A 25,624-nucleotide genomic window follows, 5' to 3' on the forward strand; every position below is an offset into this window, starting at 1 on the left:
TGATGGGGTCTAAATTAGCTGTTACCACTCAAGAGAGAGATCTTGGAATCATTGTGGATAGTTCTCTGAAAACATCCACTCAATGTGCAGCAGCAGTCAAAAAAGCGAACAGAATGTTGGGAATCCTTACGAAAGAGATAGATAATAAGACAGAAAATATCATATTGCTCTGTATAAATCCATTGTACGCCCACATCTTGAATACTGAGTGCAGATCTGGTTGACCCATCTCAAAAAAGATGTATTGGAATTGGAAAAGGTTCAGAAAAGGGCAACAAAAATTATTAGAGGTATAGCACAGCTTCCGTATGAGGAGAGTAATAAGAATGGGACTTTTCAGCTTGGAAAAGAGATGACTAAAGGGAATGTGATAGAGGTCTATAAAATCATGATTGGTGTGGAAAAAGTGAATAAGGAAGTGTTATTTACTCCTTCTCTTACCAAGAAGTAGGGGGTCACCAAATGAGATTAATAAGCAGCAGGTTTAAAACAAACAAAAGGAAGTATTTCTTCACCCAACACAGAGTCAACCTGTGGAACTCTTTGCCAGATGGTTCAAAAAAGAACTAGATAAATTCATGGAGAATAGGTCCATCAATGGCTATTAGCCAGGATGGGCAGGGATGGTATCCCTAGCCTCTGTTTGCCAGAAGCTAGGAATGGGCGATAGGGGATGGATCACTTGATGATTACCTGTTCTGTTCATACCCTCTGGGGCACTTGGCTTTGGCCACTGTCAGAAGAGAGGATACTGGGCTAAATAGACCTTTGGTCTGACGCAGTATGGCCATTCTTATGTTCTTGATTTATTCCTCCTTCGTATTAACCATTTCTACTATAACACTTTTGCATCCACTCTCAGGAATGACTCTTTTTCCAGGGGTTGTGAAATGAATTAAGGTTAAGTCATTTTATAAGTGAAATTGCAAGCTTTGATAGAAATGGAAAATATTTTCCTACATATGTGCTGAGCATTTTAAAAGAGCAAGAATGTCTCTTGTAACTGTCCTGTTTCTTATTGCCTTACAAGACCAATTTCAACAGTATTCACATATAACAATAATAATAACATCTAATGGCCACTTAGGTTAATAACAAGAGTGTATTGATTTTTCTGCATAATATATTCCATGTGAATACTTCTGATTTAAAGATGGTAAATGTGTGTAAAGACAGCCATCTTCTAGTCCCACAATGCGTAATGGGTTTATTGTTTTTGGAAATTGACTGATGTTCATAAATTGATTCACAAGTTAATTAAATTTACCATTTCTACAGTTGGTTAATAAACAGTGAGAACTTTTCTTTTTTCCTGCAAATACAGTTATGAAACTTGAGACCTGTTGCTTCAGAGATGAATGAATGATGTTTGGCTATAGGCTAGGTATAATGTAAATAGTCATTAGATGGGCTTCCAAACAGTGGCCTATTAATAGCCTCCAACGTGATCTCAAGTTGACACATACCATGTTTTGAAATATCTTTAAGTGTTAATGATTTCAAATGTAACACCAGCCAAAGGCACAACTGAATCAGTTATCCAGAAACTTGATGGCAAGAAGGGAAAATTATTTACCTTGTAATTATGCTTCTTTGAAGACATCTCACAGAATTCTCACTTTTGGAAAGTAAGTAGCGCAAGGTATAGTCCCTCTAATAAAAAGAGCAATAATACATACTGTCAAGGTTCCTTCCCCACTCTGAACTCTAGGGTACAGATGTGGGGACCTGCATGAAAGACCCCCTAAGCTTATTCTTACCAGTTTAGGTTAAACGCTGCCACCACCAAAGTGTCTAACAATAATAACGGGAAGTGCCCACTTGGAAACGTCTCCCTCCCAAAAAAATCCCCTCAAGCACTACATCTCCTCTCCTGGGGAAGGCTTGATAAAAATCCTCACCAATTTGCATAGGTGAACACAGACCCAAACCCTTGGATCTTAAGAACAATGAAAAGCAATCAGGTTCTTAAAAGAAGAATTTTAATTAAAGAAAAAGTAAAAGAATCACCTCTGTAAAATCAGGATGGTAAATACCTTACAGGGTAATCAGATTCAAAACACAGAGAATCCCTCTAGGCAAAACCTTAAATTAAAAAAAAGATACAAAAACAGGAATATACATTCCATTCAGAACAAGTTATTTTATCAGCCATTTAAGCAAAACAGAATCTATCGCATATCTAACTAGATTGCTTACTAACTCTTTACAGGAGTTCTGACCTGCATTCCTGCTCTGCTCACAGCAACAGCAACACACAGACAGAGAGATCCTTTGTTTCTCCTCTCCCCCCTCCCCAGCTTTGAAAGTATCTTGTCTCCTCATTGGTCATTTTGGTCAGGTACCAGCGAGGTTATCTTAGCTTCTTAACCCTTTACACGTGAAAGGGTTTTTCCTCTGGCCAGGAGGGATTTAAAGGTGTTTACTCTTCCCTTTATATTTATGACACATACTTTGTGTAATAACTCTCTTGGTAGTACATAGGTATGTCAGCTTTTGATTTTATTTAGTATTGATCAGGACACACAGAATGAAAAGCAGACACAGGTATGGAGTTAAGTGGTAGGCTGCAACTTTATTAACTTAACAAAGGGGAGGTTCGGTATGTGCCTCTCCTCTTTCCCACATTTACCAGGTATTTAATTGTGTCCAGTGCAGGGTTACAGGCCTCCTACAATATGACCACAGACCATCCTCAGTTAACTAGACCTGGGTGACATTTTTCAGGTGAAATTTTTCAGCTTAAACATTTTTTGGCCAAAAAAATCCAGATTCAGGTCAATGGAACCTTTTTTGCTGAATTGTTTTGATGTGGGGCGGGGGGGGGGAGAAAAAAATCAAAATGTTTTGTTTTGACATTTTTGATAGGCAATGTTTACATTTTTCAACTCAAAATGACTTTACATTTTGAATTTTGCTTCAATTGTATATATTCTTTAAAAATTAAAAGACATGACAATGAAATGAAACATTGAATTTTGGGACAAACAAAATGTTTTGTTCAACCCCCCAAATGATTTTTTAAAAAACTCCTGTGGCTCTGCTCTAAGCCTAGGCCCTAGGACTAATTTCACTTTGGAATTCTTTCGACCCCTCCTCTTGTGAGGGGAGATAAAGAGTATCAAGGAAGACCTCAGTCTGTTAAGAGTTCAGGCCTCCCCTTCTCCTTAAGAAAAGAGGTCCATTAGCCATGTCCTTGCTCTTACTCATCTGTGGGAACTGGCTTTTTTACTTTTTATCTGCAGTGGACACCAGCTGCAGGTTGTGGCAAACTAACTTTTTTATATTCGTCCCGGCATTAAATTCTTATTCTTTCTTGTTTTATAACCTAAATCGTGTCTTCTTCAATCCTGTGAGGAAGGCAAAAAACCCTCTAGACATCTGCCAGTTTGGCCCAATGGGAAAAAAATCCTTCCTAGTCCTGAAAACTGGTAAATGGTCAGACCCATAGCATCCTCAGCTACAGCAAGGGATGAGGCAGGGCAGCAACATGGCAATATGGCCTCTGGATGCCTCAGAAGGCTTTAAATTGAGAGAAGGAGGGCTGAGAGAGCCAATCAATTTTGCTCTTGACTAGCCAATGGCTCCAGCACATCTTGGCATTAGTTCTCCACCTCCTCTCCCCAGGAGCTGGACCATCTACCTGCTGCTTCAACCAAACTCCGCCCTCCTCTCCAAGATGGGAGAGGTATTTGTGCACCTAATACCCTTCAACACAGGTGTCATAAATATAAAGGGAAGGGTAAACCCCTTTAAAATCCCTCCTGGCCAGAGGAAAAATCCTCTCACCTGTAAAGGGTTAAGAAGCTAAAGGTAACCTCGCTGGCACCTGACCAAAATGACCAATGAGGAGACAAGATACTTTCAAAAGCTGGGAGGAGGGAGAAAAACAAAGGGGTCTGTGTGTCTGTTGGTATGCTGCTTTTGCCGGGGATAGAACAGAAATGGAGTCTTAGGACTTTTAGTAAGTAATCTAGCTAGGTATGTGTTAGATTATGATTTCTTTAAATGGCTGAGAAAAGAATTGTGCTGAATAGAATGACTATTTCTGCCTGTGTGTCTTTTTAGTAACTTAAGGTTTTGTCTAGAGGGATTCTCTATGTTTTGAATCTAATTACCCTGTAAGGTATCTACCATCCTGATTTTACAGGGGTGATTCCTTTACTTCTATCTACTTCTATTTCTATTAAAAGTCTTCTTGTAAGAAAACTGAATGCTTTTTCATTGTTCTCAATCCAAGGGTTTGGGTCTGTGGTCATCTATGCAAATTGGTGAGGATTTTTACCAAACTTTTCCCAGGAAGTGGGATGCAAGGGTTGGGAGGATTTTGGGGGGAAAGACGTGTCCAAACTACGTTTCCCAGTAAACCCAGTTAGAGTTTCGTGGTGGCAGTGGATATTCCAAGGACAAAGGATAAAAGTAATTTATACCTTGGGGAAGTTTTAACCTAAGCTGGTAAAAGTAAGCTTAGGAGGTTTTCATGCAGGTCCCCACATCTGTACCCTAGAGTTCAGAGTGGGGGAGGAACCTTGACAACAGGTACCTCTGACTAATACATGTTAATAGCATCTCTTACTATTACTTTATCTAGCTTTCAAACTGTGTTCTTTGGATGATCTGTAACTTCAATAATACTGGAAATTAAAAGCAACATTTATCAGACTCTTGGCATCTTGAGAGCGAGACCCAATTGTAAGGAGGTCTGAAATACCAAGATGCTGCTACACATCCTCCTAGCTAGTTGCCCTGCCATGTCATAACCTTCCAATACTTCTGGTTGAACTTGGTCTTGTTATGGTTTGGGTATCTTATACCTACTTATCCTTTACAGGCATGTGAGGCTAGTCATACAACAGTCTCAAGACAGACAGCTTGTTGGGTTTGAATAAACGCATTTTACTGAGACTTTCATAAGAATCTGCAAAAGCCTTGAAGAGTTCAGTAACACAATTATACTGCACATATCGGATCTGAATGAAGAATTGTGATGGTCCTAATTCTGCAATATTCTTTTAACTGACAAATGCTTTAAGCTATGTGAAGAGACAGATTTATGGTGAATAAAATACCAAATTCCACATTTATGATTTGAATTTATGGGGTCGGAGCAGGAGGCCTTTTCCCTAGGATTTTACCAGTTTTAAATTAATTGCTCTAATTTATGGATCCAGCAATTCATAAAAAATAGATGGAAAGCCTAGATGAATACTGTAGGAAGGTATTTGACTGATAAAATGCTTGTTTCGTGCTCTGTAATTTCAACTTCCTTCTGTCAGCATTCCCCAATTTGTGACTGAAAGAAGAACACGATTCTTTCAAACAGTATGTTTAATTCCCACAACTGCACTGCATCTTGTGTTAAGTAAACAGTGTGTGTGGCAGAAAGCTGCCTCAGCATAGTACTTCAGCGGGACTAATGGTGGGAGAGGTAGCACAATAATAAGAGTTAAAAACAAATGTTCTTCTTTCCTTCAGGCAACAGCTGGGCAGAGACAGATAGAGAAGGAAGGGTCAAGTAATAGGTCTGTAGCTCTGGGATGGATCAGCCAGCGAAAGGAGTAGGAAATGCTGTGGATTCAATAGGGCAGCAGAAGGTCAGAGATGATATTAAATATGAACAATCCAGTCTTACACTCCCATTCATAAAATAAAATGTCTGCATTAATGTTGCTGAACATTTCAAATTCTGCTCCTTATTTTTATTGAAGAAATGTGAGGAGTATCATAGACAAGCCATGTGACAGGTACCCATCCTAAGGAACATACAGCTTCAATCATACTCATCACAATAAGAATGGCAATAAACCCTTGGGGACTGATTCTGCCACTCCCTTCTGACACTGTGTAGTACACTGCTCGTTGACTACTAGTCCCATTGATTGAAATGGGGCAGCTGGTGGAATAGGTATTATTCAGTATGAGTAAGGGGGCAACACTGGGCCCCGGGATTACAACTCAGGTGGTGTGCTTAATGTTATCAGATAATTTATTTGAATACATTAAAGCTAGGCTTTGTGGGCAATTTCTAGAGTGAAGGCTGGACTTCAGGGGAAGGTGGATTGAAAAAAATGAGTCAAGGACAAATATGAAGAGGAGTAAGGTCGAATAATACATAGGAACAGGAAGCTATTCCAAGCATAGGGGGCTGAACTAGGAAGGTGCTTGTATGTAGGAAAAGAAAACAAGGAGAGCATAAAGGCATGCCATGTAAGCAGAGCATAGGTTGCTAATGAAACAGTAATGTGAGTTGAGAGACTAGTTGTAGGCAGGGGCTGCACTGTAAAGGTTCTGGGTAAATTATATTTTAACTAAGAAAAATTCTACTTAGAGAATTTGGTTGTGATCTAAGAGGCCTGTGCAATTGAGAAAGTAACTGGGCCTGTGTAACTCCTCTAAAGTCAGGTCTGCCTCTCTGTCTACCAATTGAACAAGACAAAAATGCATTAGTTTAGATGGTCATCATGGCTGTGTTCAGAACCAGAAGAACTGGAAAGAAATGGTTACTTACCTTACAGTAACTGTGGTTCTTTGACATGAGTTGTCCATATACATTCTGCTCTTGGTGATGTGCATGTACCCCAGATGCTCAAGATCAGGCCATCGATGTCCAGTGGGGCCACACATGCACTTTGAGTGTCCTCATGCCCAGGACCAAGGGCAGAGCCAGGCCAATTGCTATTCAAATCCTTCACTACTTCAGACTCCAGAGGTTATAAGACTGCAGTAGTAGGACAGGAGGGTGGTTTATGGAATACATATGAACAACACATTTCAAAGAAGCACAGTTACTATAAGGTAACTATTTCTCCTTCCTTGAGTGCTCCACCACAAATATTTCACTCTTAGTGATGCACAAGCAGTGATCTGATTAGAGCAGATGGTGCTTGGAGTCTACTTAAATAAAGATTGCACAGCTTTTTTTGTTTCCAAAGGGAGGAATACCTCATAGAAGGCATGGACTGAACCCCATGTAGCTGTTCTGCATATCTTTGAGATAAATATGCTTCTCAAAACCCAGACAATCTGTTTGAGCTCCAGTGGAATGAAGCCTAATCAGAGCTGGGGAATTTAAACTGACTCTCTCATAATAGCTTTCTATCAAAATAGACACTCTGTGAGAGACCCTGGCTCTTCAAAATTCTACTGAAAGGCCAAGAGAGACTTTAAATGACTTGGTTCTATGTAGATAAAATTACGAGGACCTAAGGATATCTAGAGTAGCCTCACCTCACCCTGATTAGAATATGGTTTAGGGAAGAAAACCAGCAAATGGATCATTTGGTTCAAGTGAAAATCCAAGACTAAATTAGACAAGAATTTAGTATGAGGATAATCTTATCTTTATATTATATAGGTACTATAAATGCCTGTATTTTCCCAGTTCTTCTGGTTGATGTAATTGCCATTAAAATTCATAGACAAGTGCAATAGGAAGCAAGTTGCCAAGAGTTCAAACCCACTAGGACTAGATTGAGGTCCCAGGGAGGAGGAAGCTGCCTGAGTGGAAGGAAAACATATATGAAATCCTTTAGGAACCTAGCCACTCTAGCGTGGAGAAAAGCTGTGTAGCCCTAGATAGGGGGATGATGGTTTCCAAGTGAGCTCTAATAGATGATGGTTTCCAAGTGAGCTTTAATAGAGCTAATAGACCATCCTGAGGCCGTGAAAGTCAGCAAGTAGTCCAGGATAGCTGGGATATTCATTAGAATAGGATAAATGGCATTGCTGAACCCAAATAATGAATCTTTTTCACTTGGCTGCATATATGAATATCGTGGAATCTTTTTTTGCTTTCAACCAAAATGTTCTGGATGTGACGAAAGCAGGATCTTTCCATATCATTCATCCAGCCAGTATCCAAGTTATGAGGTCCAAGGTTGTGGATGCAGGATATTTCTGTTGCCTTGTGAGATAAAGTCAGAAAGAAGAGGTAATGGTTTTGGAGGATGAGTTAACAAGCTCATCAGGTCTGGCTACCAAACATGTCTTAGCCAGCTATGATGATTGCGGCCAAATCCTGTCAGATATTTCTTAATACTCTTAGAATCAGAAGATGAGGGAGGATAAGCATACATCATCCCTGGCGCCCGCAAAATGAGGAATATTTCCAACAGCAATTCTCCAGCAGAATCTGAGGCACTTGTTGTTCCTGTCCATAACAAAAAGGTCACTGGATGGTTGATCCAATTTTCAAAAGATGTCTTGGGTAATGGAATCTTTGTTTGTCCACTCGTGATCTATTGAAATTTGCCTGCTTGGATGATCTGCTAGGGCATTTTGCAGCCCTGGAAGATGAAGCATTATGGGAGAGGCTGTTACATCAGTTACAAAACCCAACAGCCTTTTGAGTGCCTGTCCTTGTAACCCCTAGAAGTTCCTATAGAGGAGTCTCTATTTGAGCCAAAAGGGTCACATGAATGAAATATTGGGGAATAATCAGGGCACAGCCCCTTAATCTGTTCTGAACAGTTTTGATCCAGAGAAGAGGCTGTCCTAACTGGGGACCCAGGAAGCATGCTTGACTGTGGTCTGGTCAGTATTGAAGAGACACTTGGTACCTAAGGAGTAGTGATAGCTGGCATTAAGTGATAATTGAGACATTAAGCATTGAGGAGAGCAATGATTCTGGCTCTGTTGATGCTTGTAGATCCACAAATACAGACAATAATCTCAGTACCAAAGAAGATAGTGCCATGGAAAGCAGCATGCGGTTTGACAGTATTGGAGTAGATGTTGTTGACATGATTGCTGCTGACTGAGTGGTGCTGCAGAATCAGTACCAGAGGCAATTTATATTGGGTCTTCAAACTGTGCTGACTGCCAAGTACCGTGCTTCCTCACGTCTCCAACGGTACTCAGTCTGGGCCATAAATCCCTTTAGAATGGGACTGATGAATGATTTCAACCTCATTTTGCTCAGGTCTGCTGAAGAGGATCTACCCCTATATTTCACAGAGGAGCGATGCGCCTTTCAGACCCTGTCCAAAGTCTTACTTAAGGATCTAACAACCCTGCCAGAATCTTTAGCTGGGGTCTTCTTAGAGGATGGGGCTCGGGAGCTAACTGTTGATCTGGAGTTTACTAGGGACACTTCTGGACTCAGGTGGAGCTTGTCCAGGGGGGCCTTGCTTGCCTGGATCCATGGCAGGCCCCACAGAGTGGTCTAAAAGAAAAAGTTTAAGGTAAGTCTTCCTTGCCTTCTGGGCCTCTTTTGAAAAGAACCTACAGGTGGGTACATTTATCAGAGATGTGTGCCTCCCCAAGACATAAAGGTGTCTTGTGTCATTAAGTGTCATAGCTGCTTCACAAAACGGGTAGTTTTAAAGCCAGGAAATGTAGATTCAGTCATGACTAAGTCCTGATAGTACAGAAATATTTTTTCCCCTTGACTAAGAAAAATATAAAAGAACTATAACTAAATTGTTGGGCAAACAATACTTACTCCTAATCCTAACACAATATGTCTAAAGAAACTAAATACAATTGTCTACAAGAAATAAGAGTTTGGAGAAGTGCATTGGCACGGACACTGCAGGGGTTACATGTTACAGCCATGGGCACTAACAGAGAACTGGCAGAGCACTGGGTCTACTCTTCCCTTTATCTCCTGCTACCGGACAAAAGGACACTCAGGACACGTGCCTAGAACCAGAAGAGGCTGCTGGTCAAAAAAAAAATTCTGATCTTGAGCACATGGGGTGCATTGCATTGCACACGACCAAGAGTGGGATACATTTGGGGAATTCAGAGAAGAACTATTTATCTAACTGAATGATTAGATGGTGGTGAATGCAGTAAAATCCATAGGAAGACAGATGGGTGATTATCAGAGATCTGGCTGATGAAATGTTTGGAATTCTTGAATTATTTCAGTTTTATTAATTTGAATCAGTGTATTGCATAGTTTTCCACCATCTTTTTATTGGTTAAAAGAGAATAGTTTGGAAAGGTTTTTTCTGTTATGTTGATATAAGGATTACTGGTCTATAGTCTTATTTATTTGCTTTATTATACTAGTTTTTAATCATATGGGACCTCTTAACAAGGCTCAGATGTTCTTGTTAAACCCTGGATTTGTGCTGGAAATGGCCCACCTTCATTATCATACACACTGTAAGGAGAGTGATCACTTTAGATAAGCTATTACCAACAGGAGAGTGGGTTTGTGTGTTTGTGTGGGAGGGGGTGGGGGTGGGAAGAAAACCTGGATTTGTGCTGGAAATGGCCCACCTTGATTATCATACACATTGTAAGGAGAGTGATCACTTTACATAAGCTATTACCAGCAGGAGAGTGGGGTGGGGGGAGAGAAAACCTTTTGTAATGATAAACACCCATTTTTTCATGATTTGTGTATATAAAAACAAACATCTTCTGTATTTTCCACAGTATGCATCTGATGAAGTGAGCTGTAGCTCACGAAAGCTTATGCTCAAACAAATTTGTTAGTCTCTAAGGTGCCACAAGTACTCCTTTTCTTTTTGCGAATACAGACTAACATGGCTGTTACTCTGAAACCTGTTACCATACAGACTGTAACAAGAGTGATCAGGAAAGGTGAGCTATTACCAGCAGGAGAGTGGGGCAGGGAGGGGGAGAACCTTTTGTAGTGATAATCAAGGTGGGCCATTTCCAGCAGTTGGCAAGAACAGTAGGAGGGGAAATAAACAAGGGGAAATAGTTTTACTTTGTGTAATGACACATCTACTCCCAGTCTTTATTGAAGCCTATGTTAATTGTATCCAGTTTGCAAGTTAATTCCAATTAAGCAGTCTCTCGTTGGAGTCGGTTTTTGAAGTTTTTTTTGTTGAAGAATTGCCACTTTTATGTCTGTAATCGAGTGAGCAAAGAGATTGAAGTGTTCTCCGATTGGTTTTTGAATGTTATAATTCTTGACGTCGGATTTGTGTCCATTTATTCTTTTACGTAGAGACTGTCCAGTTTGGCCAATTTACATGGCAGGGGGGCATTGCTGACACATGATGGCATATATCACATTGGTAGATGTGCAGGTGAACGAACCTCTGATAGTGTGGCTGATGTGATTAGGCCCTATGATAGTGTCCCCGAATAGATATGTGGACACAGTTGGCAATGGGCTTTGTTGCAAGGATAGGTTCCTGGGTTAGTGATTTTGTTGTGTGGTGTGTGGTTGCTGGTGAGTATTTGCTTCAGTTTGGGGGGGCTGTCTGTAAGCAAGGACTGGCCTGTCTCCCAAGATCTGTGAGAGTGATGGGTCGTCCTTAAGGAGAGGTTGTAGATCCTTGATGATGCGTTGGAGAGGTTTTAGTTGGGGGCTGAAGGTGACAGCTAGTGGTGTTCTGTTTTTTTCTTTGTTGGGCCTGTCCTGTAGTAGGTAACTTCTGGGTACTCTTCTGGCTCTGTCAATCTGTTTCTTCACTTCAGCAAGTGGGTATTGTAGTTGTAAGAATGCTTGATAGAGATCTTGTAGGTGTTTGTCTCTGTCTGAGGGGTTGGAGCAAATGTGGTTGTATCGTAGAGCTTGGCTGTAGACAATGGATTGTGTGGTGTGGTCTGGATGAAAGCTGGAGGCATGTAGGTAGGCATAGCTGTCAGTAGGTTTCCGGTATATGGTGGTGTTTATGTGACCATCGCTTATTAGCACCGTAGTTTCCAGGAAGTGGATCTCTTGTGTGGACTGGTCCAGACTGAGGTTGATGGTGGGATGGAAATTGTTGAAATCATGGTGGAATTCCTCAAGGGCTTCTTTTCCATGGGTCCAGATGATGAAGACGTCAACAATGTACCGCAAATAGAGTAGGGGCATTATGGGACGAGAGCTGAGAAAGCGTTGTTCTAAGTCAGCCATAAAAATGTTGGCATACTGTGGGGCCATGCGGGTACCCATAGCAGTATACATTGAAGGTATACATTGTCCCCAAATGTGAAATAGTTATGGGTGAGGATAAAGTCACAAAGTTCAGCCACCAGGTTTACCGTGACATTATCAGGGATACTGTTCTTTACGGCTTGTAGTCCATCTTTGTGTGGAATGTTGGTGTAGAGGGCTTCTACATCTATAGTGGCTAGGATGGTGTTTTCAGGAAGATCACCGATGGATTGTAGTTTCCTCAGGAAGTCAGTGGTGTCTCAAAGATAGCTGGGAGTGCTGGTTGGAGGGAGTCTACATAGCCAGACAATCCTGCTGTCAGGGTGCCAATGCCTGAGACCTAAAAGTGGCAATTCTTCAACAAAAAAACTTCAAAAACAGACTCCAACAAGAGATGCTGAATTGGAATTAATTTGCAAACTGGATACAATTAACTTAGGCTTGAATAAACACTGGGAGTGGATGTGTCATTATACAAAGTAAAACTATTTCCCCTTGTTTATTTCCCCTCCTACTGTTCTTGTCAACTGCTTGAAATGGCCCACCTTGATTATCACTACAAAAGATTCCCTCCCCCCTATCCCCACTCTCCTGCTGGTAAGAGCTCACCTTTCCTGATCACTTTTGTTACAGTCTGTATGGTAACACCCATTGTTTCATGTTCTCTGTGTATATAAAATCTCCCCACTATATTTTCCACTGTATGCATCCAATGAAGTGAGGTGAAGCTTACGAAAACTTATTCTCTAATAAATTTGTTAGTCTTTAAAGTGCCACAAGTACTCCTTTTCTTTTCCTGACAGGTGTTGTCAGCGCAAAAAGGGCTGGGTTCAGATATCTAGGGATTCCTCTTAAAATGGCAGGACACCATTGGCTCGAGCTCCCGCTGAAGCATCTTTACATCAAACATACTGATGGTGTGACTGAAGTCACTGACTGTGTCAGAAACAATTTTCACAAACACAGAATAATGCGCATTGCCTATTTGGATGTGTTCAAGCTTTGCAAACCTCAGAATAACACTTTTTAATTGATACGTTTCTGCTTGTTGTCTTTTGAACAACCTGAGACAAACTAACCACTATCTGCATTGCCCCTTCCAGTAGAAAAATCGTGGGAAGAGAGTAATGGGAAAATAAACTTTTGAAAAAATCCTCTCATGCATCTCCCAGCAAATCATGACCTGGGAGAGTCATGAATCTGTTTTCATGCCCCACATATCCCAGGAGAGAAGGGCTTTCTGTGACATCTGGCATCTTCCACTTCATTCCCTGGCAGTGCAGCTCAAATTAGGCCTCCCTGTCTAAGGGATGACCCACCCTTTAAAAAGAGTGGGTGATGCAGAAAAAGTAAAACAGTTTGAAGATATATGGCCTTTTCCTGGAAATGGAGGAAATGCTGCAGCCCCCTCCAAATCTTGCTCCATCTCCACTTCCAGCCTTCTCAATCCCTAACTTCTCCCTCTTGAATGATAATGTTAAGTATGCAGCGCATACGCACACACACTTACTTCATTGCACAAGACCGGTGTGATCTGTGTGAGGGAGAGTGCTTATGTGCATGGAATTCCCTGGGAAGCACAGGCAAGGTAAAATGACTACTTTTTAATCATGTAAACGGGGATTATTCCCTTCTTCCTCCCCTGGCCCCCCAAATGCTCCGAAAAGGAAGAAAGAGTGGGAGGACAGTCTAATATGTTGCATGAGGCATTTCTACATGTTTCCAGTGTTGATGTCACACTGCTTGTACAGCTTTGTTGTGGGCAACAATGTGCCATCAAATGGAGTCAAAGGAGTGAAGATAATCCATTTAGAGAAAGAAGAAATATTTCGAACTCAGTGTGAACAGCTTAGCAGGATGATGTATGGGAACAACATCCTTTTTCATAAATTCTTTCTTGAAATACATAAATCTCTGTGGTCTTGTGTAGCCTTAGCCTCAGTGTAAACCTTAGCTGCGTTCAAAATCATTTAATTATTAACTCTTAGAAAGGCACTTTTAGCTCTCTGTAAATGTTAAAGCAACAATACTTTTGTGAAACAATAAAGAAGAAATAATAGCGCAGAAAGCCTAAGTTGCCTCCGTTTCCTCCAGTTCTTTGATTTTTACTTTGATAAATTCTGTCCAGTTCAACATCTATATTTTAACTGAACTTCAGGGCTGCTAGCAATATTATTGTTGCAAAAAAAGTGGTTATAGGATGATCTGGTTCCAGCTGGAAGGCCCAATTCTCTCATATTTCTACTTTTTATATAATTTCCCAAAGTTTCACACTTGGAACTAGACCCTCCAGTGCCTTGCACCTTTTATACGTTCTGCAGAGTTGGTGGAAAATCATTACCAGGCAGGGACCAAAAGCTGATTTCTTTAATGAAGTGTAGTGAACACAGCTACGCTTTATGCTCCACTTACTTGCACTAGTTATAGAAATTTGTACTTGCTTTGCACAGGTGAGACTACACCACCAGTTGCTTTTTGGTGGTGGATCAAACCCTTAGCGTGCAATGAGATACTGGGCCTAATTCTCCTCTCAGTCTACGGTAAATCAAGAGAGAGTAAAACCAGTGTGAGAGAAGAATCAAGTCCATTGTCTTTGTTATATTTAGTACAAGATCCAGCAAAACCACTATAACAGTTGAGAAGACAGCTCTGAGTTTTCAAACCTGGGCCCAGCATTGCCTGGGGCACTTTTCTGCTGAAGAGCTGGTAGATCCTGGGAGTGGAACAGCAACTCATTCCATGGATCCTTTTGCAGTGACTTGTAGATATTCCCAGACTCACATGCCTCCCACTGCCCCATGGTATGGTGTGGATTCTCTGGGCCCAAGTTTGAAAACTCAGGAATGCCTTCTCAGCCATCATGGTGGCACTGGACCTGTGATATCAGGACCTCCCCAACAACAGCTGAAATAGGAGCTTCCACTGTGTAGAGGGTGGAGATGGGGTACTGCCTGTGGAATACTGATTTTCTCATTTATTCCATGGGCTGCACGGGAGATAGTATCTCCCCAACCCTGTTCCTGACCCAACTCTCTAAACGTATTTCCACCTATCCATCATTTCCTGCAGACTTCCAAATCACTCCGATCACATGGATCTTAATGCCATGGAGAGCCCTCCATTTGGTTCTTGAAATGGGGGATGGGTGCTGCCCCCTTTCTCATGGGGCATGAGTGGAAGTATTCTGTCTGTGTGTAGATCTCACGGGCACAATCTGGTTCCTGGGACTAAAATCCCCAAAGAGTTGGGTCATAGCAACCCATCATCAGCAAAACAAGGGCTCAATTCTTCAGACCTAATTCCCAGTGATTTCAGCTCAAACCAAAATTTATAAATGCTTGATTTTTGTTTCTGTATTACTTTAATGAAGGAAGCTTTTCCTGGTATCCTTGCAGCTCAAAAGCCTGATTTACATAGTTAACTTTAATTTAAAACAACAACAACATGGAGCTAGTTTCCCAGGAAGGTTTCTCTTACATATCCCTGCTTTAATCCAAACATTAGAGACTCCTAATGTGTGACCCCTAATATACAAAAGATCCCAATTTCATTTACATGTGATTGATCTATCTAGCCTACCTGATATCTCTGAGGCGTTATTTCACAAACAATACTTTACTTGCAGGGGCAGGGGGGGGGGGAGCATGTTTATTTTGGTAGCTTTGCACACAAACAGGCTAAGCCTCATTCACTGGATCTTACTCTACGGCCATTTCAAGGTTTTTTTTAAGAACAGATCCATCAAAAATCAAATTCTCAAAACTGGAAGACTGGCATCCTTTATAGCTGCCAGAAGACTTACACTATAAACAGGAAACTAACTTCTTGGACCTCTCCCTATCTTTAGAATTTTTATTCATTAATACTTTTGACTCTCAGTAAAGAGGTGTTTATAATTATTAACCTATTTAATGTGATATTATGTCTATAAAGTCTATATTCCACAGTAGATTAATTTAATGTGTTTGTTACCTCTTCTTCAGGGAAATCTAGAATAACTTAATCAGAAAAACAGTCTTGTCATTAGTGCTAGTTGAAATGCTCCGTAATAGCAGTGCCTTTGCAGCTTACAATTATTAGCTGTGGCTTCTTCTCTTAAGAGCAAAACTTGTGCGCCTTTTACAAGGAAGAACCTAATCACAACAGAACAGGTGGGGTTCTGTGCAGAGGGATACAAACCTCTGTGCAGGATGCAAAAAGTTCATGCATGGAGAACAGCACCCATTGCATGTCAGAGAGTCCACAAAAGGTTCCCTGTTCGCAACCATGGAGGAATGTGTCAGGCATTTGTAGACAGGAGCCAAAAAGGGGATTAATGACCATCAGTCAAATCCTGTGTGGAATATAGATGCTACGACAGCCTGTTGGCCCTAACAAATGTGAAGCATTCATAGCAAGTATGTACACTTGTGTACATACTTTGTTTATTCTGGCTTAGTCCAGCCCATACTAATGTTAGCCTACTGGTTGAATTGCAGAGCTGGATGAATATATGTTTTTTTGGTTTGCAGACTGATATAAAAAAACAATTTTCCAAAAATTCATTTGGAGTCATCCTGAGAATGTTTTGAACGTAAAAAAAAAAATCAAATGAAACATCTTATTTCATTTTTAACTTTCCTTTCAATGACATTGAAGCAAATTTCAAAACAAAAAGTCATTTAAAATCAGAAAACTAAAACTTCTCATTTTGAAATGGCAAAATGAAAAATTTCATCTTTTTCTGATTTTTGTTTTTGGGTTGGAGGTGGGGGTGAATTTTGACCAAAACAATTTGGCAAATTCGAAACAAATTCAGAAAAAGCTTCAGTCAATCCAAATTGGAATTTTTTTTACCTCCAAAATTTTGCTTAATTTCATTAGTTGTGTCGTAACATTGATGGGTATCCAGAACGGTCATGATGTCAGTGAAACAGAACATTTCAGGCACATGCTCCAGAACATCAGATTCACAAAATTCCATTAAAACTCATTAAATTCTACGATATTTGACCAACAAAGAAATTATTTACAAAATGTATTTTCTATTTGCAGAATGTGAGTGCTTTCTTGGTCACCTTGATCTATAGAATCTATATACAGGGAGAAGATAAGGAGAAGTGGAATGCAAAGCCAGAGCCTCTTTGAGGTGGCATGTGTTAGTGACAGAGGTCAGAATTGTGTGTCTACCCTCAAGATCTTATCAAACATTATGTGACATGAGAAAATAGAGTATTAAGGGGAAGAGAGATGACAATGCAAATAAAAATTACAATCCATGGGGGAAAGGACTGCTGTTGGATGTCACATAGCGTGCACACACACACACATATTAGGACTGTGGACTAATTGCAGTTAACTAAAAAAAATTAATTGAGATTAATCACAGCTTTAATCGCACTGTTAAACAATAGACTACCAATTGAAATTTATTAAATATTTTGGATGTTTTTCTACTTTTTCAAATATATTGATTTTAATTACAACACAGAATACAAAGCATACAGTGCTCACTTTATTTTTTTTTAGAAATGTTTGCACTGTAAAAGTGATAAAAGAAATAGTATTTTTCAATTCACCTCATACAAGTACTGTAGTGCATTCTCTTTATCATGAAAGTGCAACTTACAAATATCGATTTTTTTTGTTACTTAATTGCATTCAAAAATAAAACAATTTAAAACTTCAGAGCCTACAAGTCCAGTCAGTCCAATTTCTTGTTCAGCCAATTGCTAAGGCAAATAAGTTATGGGAGATAATGCTGTCCGCTTGTTATTTACAATGTCACCTGAAAGTGAGAATGGGCATTCGCATGACACTTTTGTAGTCGGCTTTGCAAGGACCAGTGCATGTTCATTTTCATCATCTGAGTCAGATGCCACCAGCAGATGGTTGATTTCTTTTTTGGTGGTTCGGGTTCTGTAGTTTCTGTGTCAGAGTGTTGCTCTTGTAAGACTTCTGAAAGCATGCTTCTCACCTAGTGCCTGTCAGATTTTGGAAGGCACTTCAGATTCTTAAACCTTGGATTGAGTGCTGTATCTTTAGAATCTCACACTGGTAACTCCTTTGCATTTTGCCAAATCTGCAGTGAAAGTATTCTCTTTATCATATAACATGAAATATATGGCAGAATGTGGGTAAAACACAGCAGGAGACATACAATTCTCCCCCAAGGAATTCAGTCACAGATTTAATTAATGCATTATTTTTTTAACAAGCGTCATCAGCATGGACGCATGTCCTCTGGAATGGTGGTTAAACATGAAGGGACATATGAATCTTTAGCAAATCTGGCATGTAAATATCTTGTGATGCCGGCTACAACAGTGCCATACAAATACTTGTTCTGTCTTTCATGTGACATTGTAAACAAGAAGTAGGCAGCTTTATCTCCTGCAAATGTGAACACACTTGTTTGACTGAGCAATTGGCTGAACTAGAAGTAGGACTGAGAGGACTTGTAGGCTCTACAGTTTTACATTGTTTTGTTTTTGAATGCAGTTATTTTTGTACATAATTCTACATTTGTAAGTTCAACTTCCATGATAAAGAGATTGCACTATAGTACTTGTAAAGGGAGAATTGAAAAATACTATTTCCTTTGTTTTTTACAGTTCAAATATTTCTAATCAAAAGTAAATATAAAGTGAGAACTGTACACTTTGTATTCTGTGTTGTAATTGAAATCAATATGTTTGAAAATATAGAAAACGTCTAAAATATTTAAATAAATGGTATTCTAGTATTGTTAAACAGTGCAATTAATCGTGATTATTTTTTAATTGCTTGACAGCCCGAATATATATATGTATAAAAGTTTCTTCATCCTAGGTGGGTTGAACATCTATCTATAAACTACATAGATTGCCACTGAGGGCTAGAGAGCAAGAAGAAAAATAGAAAGGGATACAAAATAGAGCAGAGGAAAAGAGAAAGAAGTACAGTGTTAAGATTGCTTTATATTTCTTCATGTTCTTATGTTTTATTCTAGTCGTTTGGCAGAAAGGAAAAATCAAAAAGGTAAGTTCTTTAAGGGAGAAAGAGCGTGTTTGGGCAAGTGTAGCCCCAGGGGAAAGGGAAGAGCCCTTTTATTGGCAATTTGAACTATATATATTAAACATAAAAAAAAACAACATTAAAAGAACATTATTAAATAGAGCTGGCTGAAAGTTTTTCAGCAGAACAGTTTTCTGTCAGAAAATGCAATTTAGTTAAAATCAAAATGTTTTCATGAAATTATATTGGGAAAAAGTGGAAATGAATCATTTTATTTCAATAACATCAAAAGAGTTTCTTTCATTTAGTTTCAAATGTCTTTTAGTTCTTTCATTTTGATGTTTGTATTATACTAAATACTAATTTTAATATTATATATAGTATTATATATGTATGGTATTGGATATTTATATTATAGAAGATTCAAAATTATTGAAACAAAACATTTCAATGTTTCTGAATCAATTGTTTTCAGTATTTCCATTCCAGGAGAAATTTGCCTTTTTGTTCCTATTTAAAATGAAAATAAATATTGAAATATCAGCATCACCCACACACCAGAAATTCTGCCTTCAAACCAGCTCCAGAGATTGCAGAGTAAGACACACAAAAGTTAGGAAATGCCAAAATTAATGTTACCTGTGCATCCTTAATGCAGCCCCTTGTGTGTATGCACTATGATACAGTATTTGATCATGTAATTCAAGACTATTTTTTCCACAGGACCCTTTCCTTATTCAGTGCATAGGATGGATTGTGCCTAGTAATCAGCAGATAATCAGTGTTTTGTTTTCTCCTTCTTGTTCAGTGTGTGGCCCAGGATTTATTTACTGCTTTTCAAACCCTGCTCTGAAGACAGAATGATTAATTTCCTCATGGTCTTTTCTAGGTGGTCATCACTAGAGTATTTGAATGCTTTACAAACAATCATGAATTTATTTTCACATCACCCTGTGAGATGAGGGGGAGACATTATCCCTATTTTACAAATGAGAAATGAAGGCACAGAGAGAGTAAGGTCAAAAGTATCCATCCTATTTGAGACACCTAGTACCAGATTCTTCAGAGTACTTAGCATTATATAGCATTTTACATTCAAGCACAGCTTGCCGTGTTTTCAAGTAGCAGCTTTGAGTGCTTAGCACTTCTGCAAATCAGACTCTTAAATCAGGCACCCAGAAAACGAGGAACACACTTGACTAGTGATCATTTCTGAAAGGTTTAGTTTAAGTGACTTGCCCAGAATCACAGAGGAATTCTGTGGTCGAGGCAGGGATAGGATCCAAATCTTCAGGGCAGCATTCAACTAAGCCCTGGCTGGGATGATTTAATTGGGGATTGGTCCTGCTTTGAGCAGGGAGTTGGACTAGATGAGCTCCTGAGGTCCCTTCCAACCCTGATATTCTATGATTCTATGATTCTATGATTCTATGAACTGCCTTGACCATGAGACCATCCTTTCTCTTCTTGCTGTCCCCTGCCTCATTCAGTACACACCTGGCAACTTCTGCAACAAATGAGGTAGGAGTCCTGCACACAACAGCCTTCTTCACTACGCAAACCCTGATTCATATCCAGAGCATTGCCCATCCTGTTCATTGAATGAGGCAGGGTAGCTGTGGAAAAAAATAGTATGTGACCATATGATTGAAGACCATATTATAATTCATATGCTCAAGAGGGATGACACAGGGTTGCACAGGCAACCTTAATTCGCAAAAAGAAAAGGAGTACTTGTGGCACCTTAAAGACTAACATATTTATTTGAGCATAAGCTTTTGTGAGCTACAGCTCACTTCATTGGATGCATTCAGTGGAAAATACAGTGGGGAGATTTATATACATAGAGAGCAACCACACACCATACAACAGAACCACTAACCCAGGAACCTATCCTTGCAACAAAGCCCGTTGCCAACTGTGTCCACATATCTATTTAGGGGACGCCATCGTTGGGCCTAATCATATCAGCCACACTATCAGAGGCTCATTCACCTGCACATCTACCAATGTGATATATGCCATCATGTGCCAGCAATGCCCCTCTGCCACGTACATTGGCCAAACAGGACAGTCTCTACGTAAAAGAATAAATGGACACAAATCAGACGTCAAGAATTATAACATTCAAAAACCAGGTGGAGAACACTTCAATCTCTTTGGTCGCTCGATTACAGACCTAAAAGTGGCAATTCTTCAACAAAAAAACTTCAAAACCAGACTCCAACGAGAGACTGCTGAATTGGAATTAATTTGCAAACTGGATACAATTAACTTAGGCTTGAATAGAGACTGGGAGTGGATGAGTCATTACACAAAGTAAAACTATTTCCCCATGTTTATCCCCACCCCCCACTGTTCCTCAGACGTTCTTGTCAACTGCTGGAAATGGCCCACCTTGATTATGACTACAAAAGGTTCCTCTCCCCCCCCAGCTCTCGTGCTGGTAATAGCTCACCTTAAGTGATCAGTCTCGTTACAGTGTGTATAGTAACACCCATTGTTTCATGTTCTCTATGTATATAAATCTCTCCACTGTATTTTTCACTGAATGCATCCAATGAAGTGAGCTGTAGCTCACGAAAGCTTATGCTCAAATATATTTGTTAGTCTCTAAGGTGCCACAAGTACTCCTTTTCTTTTTGCGAATACAGACTAACACGGCTGCTACTCTGAAACCTAAGAAGAAATTGTAGCCTTGAATTAGTAAGAAGAAATTGTTCTGAGTTTATTCTTTGTTGATTGTGTTAATGACTGTTCTTAGAAGGATAGAAGTTTTATGGCTGTAATTATTACCTTATTTACTGTTTGGTATGTGAGTGAAGAATGTTTGGTAATTAACTGAGAAAAGACAGCTGGGCCGGATGGTCAAAAAGGAAGTTGAGGAGTTGAGAGGCACCAATTTTATTATCAGAATCACCCAGATGGTAGATTGATGACCTTAAAGCAAAGGCATACACCCCAAGGACAAAATAAAGAGTGGAGCCAGAGGGATGAGATGAGAAACAGCTGCGGATACTCCCAGTATCAACCCAAATAATACTGATTGGGAGCAACCTTGACTTCCTTGTGATTAACAGCTCTGGTGTGACACAGCAAGGTCCACAGACTTCCATGGGAACTTATTACTATAAGAGAAGGGTGTATTGCAATGGGACTTTGGGTTCATTCTGCATCAACATCGGAGCTTTGAATGCGTTCAACAGAGGCCCAGCTCCCCTTCCTCATGTGCAGTTTCAGCTGGCCACTGGAACTAACCAAGCAACACTAAGGACTGGTAACTATAAGATCCAGCTGCAGAACCTTTTGGGGTGTTGTGTGTGTGCGAATGAAAGTATATGCTGATTTTAATGCTTAAATTGTACTATCAAGAAATGCGGCATATTGCCTTATCCCCTTTAAAAAGATTTGTGTGCTTCTTATAAGCATTACAGAGTATCTGATAGTAGTAGGTTATCATCCTCGATGGGGACCAGCACTAAAAGGAGATGGGAAATTTTGCTACTGGACTTCACAGATGTTTTCTGACAGCAGAGAAATTATGAGACTCAGGAATCATGAGTTCCATTCCAGGGTCTGGAGGGGAGAGTATTCTAGTGATCACACTTGCCCCTTCCACTTATAGATTGAACTCTTCTGCCCTGTCCCCCTCCAACCTGTCCCTATCCCAGTTATAGCTAATCCCTACCTCTGGGTCCTTGTTCTAGTTTCATCCTCCTCCTACAGTCCCAAACTCACTCCTGTGGCCTCTCATTCCAGTCTCAGTCTCCATGCTCTGCTAGTCCCAGTTCTCCCACAACACACACACACAACCTGGCCCCTCATCAGACCTATATCTCCTCTCCCCCACCACACTTATTTCCAATTATTTCTCAGCTCCCTATCCCAGTCTCCTATATCTCACCTACATCCTGTCCCAGTCTCCCTTGGCTACCAGTTATTGTCTCTTTTGCCAGCTGGCAAACAACCAACATGGAAAATTTCAGCCCAAACAGATAACATTTGGCAAAATCATAAGCAAATGAAAACGGGTCCTTGCAATAGGAAGTAGTGGGCAACTTTAATAACAAGAAGTGCTACCATCCCAGACTATAATACCCATGTGGGGACATGTCTATCATATAAATACATATATTTACGTGAGTGTTTGTTTAAACATGCACACACATTTAATTTTATTTATTGTTTATTTGTTGATTAGCAATAAGGTCCCTGCAGTTTAATCTTCTTGCTAAAGTCCACCTATATGCTTGATATTTGACCTTTATACAATATTGCTTGTATTAATCTAGCCACCAGCAAAACTTATCCAGATTGCATCACACAACGGGTCCTATTTTCTTTCTATATTTGGAGTCTATTTTATGCTTACTAATTTACTGTTTTTCTACTCTTGTCATTTCAGTTTTCTTCTTGCCTTCTAGGCATGGAAAATGCTTTTAATTTGCCAAAATGGAAGTTTCAGCTTTTTGTGAAATTTATTAATTTTTAAAAAAGTAATCAGTCAATCATGCCAGTTTCAAATAGTCTGAAAACATTTCCATGCACCTCTAGCTAGAGAATGTGATACAGGTTGTGCAACAAAGAGTGCAGTTGCACTGATTTCTACCATAGTTTACATTGAAATTACTGTACATTTCGCAGGCTTATGAGAGATGCCTGCATCATCACATTCAAAACATACAGTGTTAGGAAACATATAACATACTCTATATAGTATCTATACATAAAACAGTCACACAAAATACAAGATAAACAAAATATTTAGTAACCACATGAAATAGTTCTCAGAGATGGACATTGAGTAACACTTTTTCTTTTGCCTCAAAGGCTGCTGATGGGGATGTGCCTATCCTATCCTGGGAGAACCTGTTTAGGGCTGACATTGGTTAGTACATTGTGCATTAAATTATGTCAATGTGTCCAGAGAATATTTAGGCATTATAAATTATACACATAATATATAATATGCCTAACAATGGTTCAGCTGATCCAGTACCATATCTTCAAAAGTAAAGCATACCAGATACTTCAGAGGAAGGAACAAACCTCTCATACTGGATCTGGTCCAAAGCTGATTCAAACCAATAGAAAGACTCCCATTGCCTTCAAAGGGCTTTGGATCAGGCCCAGTGCACCTAACAGATCTGTAATATACCACCTGGGGAGGGAGGTTTTGTTCTGAGTCTGCATGATGCTCAGTTTATGTACTAAAGTTGAAAACTACTGTAACTGCTAATGCTCCTGTTACTTAGATATGGACCCAAAGTTCAAATGTGAATTTGAATTTCCCCAAGGTCTGGAGTGTTTGGATCTGGGGTTTTCATCCAGGATCTTCTCTGTTTCCTTATACATGCTTAAATAGCCTTACTACTTGCCTCAATAATATTCCACATTGGACAGTTTCCAATGCTAATTATAATTATATATAAACTTATTTCTTCATCCATGTGGAATGTATGGCATTTTATTCTGGGGGCCGCCTTATTCACGAAAAAGTGGAAAAAAGTGCGTGTCATTAGAAAATGATCATTTAACAGTTTCCATGAAGTAGTATATGAGCTCCTGCAATAGTCCAGTAGAATTGGAACACTGCACTATTTACTTTATTGTGCTGATCACTGTTGGAGCATCTGATTGGCCTTGTCTATACCTTTTCTTTTTACATACTTCTGTCTCATCTCCTCTTTCCCACACTGAATAATCCTAGGGGCAGATCTTCAGTTGATGTAAATTGCCATAGTTTCACTGAATTCAAAGCTATGGCAGTTTACATCACCTGTGAATCTGCCCCCAAATCTTGTTAGGTTTTCTTCATAAGAAAGACAAAGCACCTTCCTTACTATTTCATACCCCAGTATTTCTATCTGGGCCTTCTCTATTTCTTATTTTGAGATATAGTGAACTAAATTGAACAGAGTATTCAAGATGAGACTTGATCATCAATGTATTTAATAGGATCCTAACATTTTCTGTATTCTTTTTCAGAGAGTCTATTCCTTTCTCAATTCAACATATACTGTGATATTTACATCATTGACTACACCTGGGAAAAAAATTCACCATGATTTGATCTTGTTATAATATATTGGTTTCTGCCACGGTAATTTTACAATAATGAAAGATACTAAGAGTTTCAAATTTGCAGTGATCATTCCTCTCCATCACAGTTCTGATATTAACTTTTATTTCCCCCCCAAGAATTATATAATTCTGTTCTCATCATAAGAATAAGGAAGGATAGTCAACATGAAATCGCTTCAGTGTTCCTGCCAGCATTGCTCTGATAACCTATTGCAATAATATAATCGTCAGAGTTGTCATTCTCTTGATCCATTATAGTTCCAAGAAATACAGCAAGAGATGACACAGGCTGAGACATCCCAGATACTTGACTGCCCCTTGTAAATTTTATTATAGCCGCACTGCTGTAGCAAAGGTAATGTCAGCACTTTTATTATAATCCCAATTTTCCAGGGTTTATAACTCAGCTGTAAAAATTGGCTAGGAGCTCAGTTTTGGCATTTAAGGTTACAGCCCTAGAAGCCATTTTTGGGGGATTTTTTAAATGGTTTAAATATTTAAACTATGTTAAGGCAATAAATAACCTAGTATTAAGCCCTTATTTTGGTCACCTGATTGAAAAATAGGTTGGAATTAAGAAAATGATTTATGTTACAGGATTCCCCAAAGTATAATCCACCAAATTACCTTTTAATAAAAAGTGATTGAGATATTGACATATAAAATATTATAATTGATAATTTTCATATTATTGCACATTCCAAGTACATGGCA

Source organism: Eretmochelys imbricata, chromosome 1 (genome assembly GCF_965152235.1).
Source record: "Eretmochelys imbricata isolate rEreImb1 chromosome 1, rEreImb1.hap1, whole genome shotgun sequence".
Lineage (NCBI taxonomy): Eukaryota > Metazoa > Chordata > Testudines > Cheloniidae > Eretmochelys > Eretmochelys imbricata.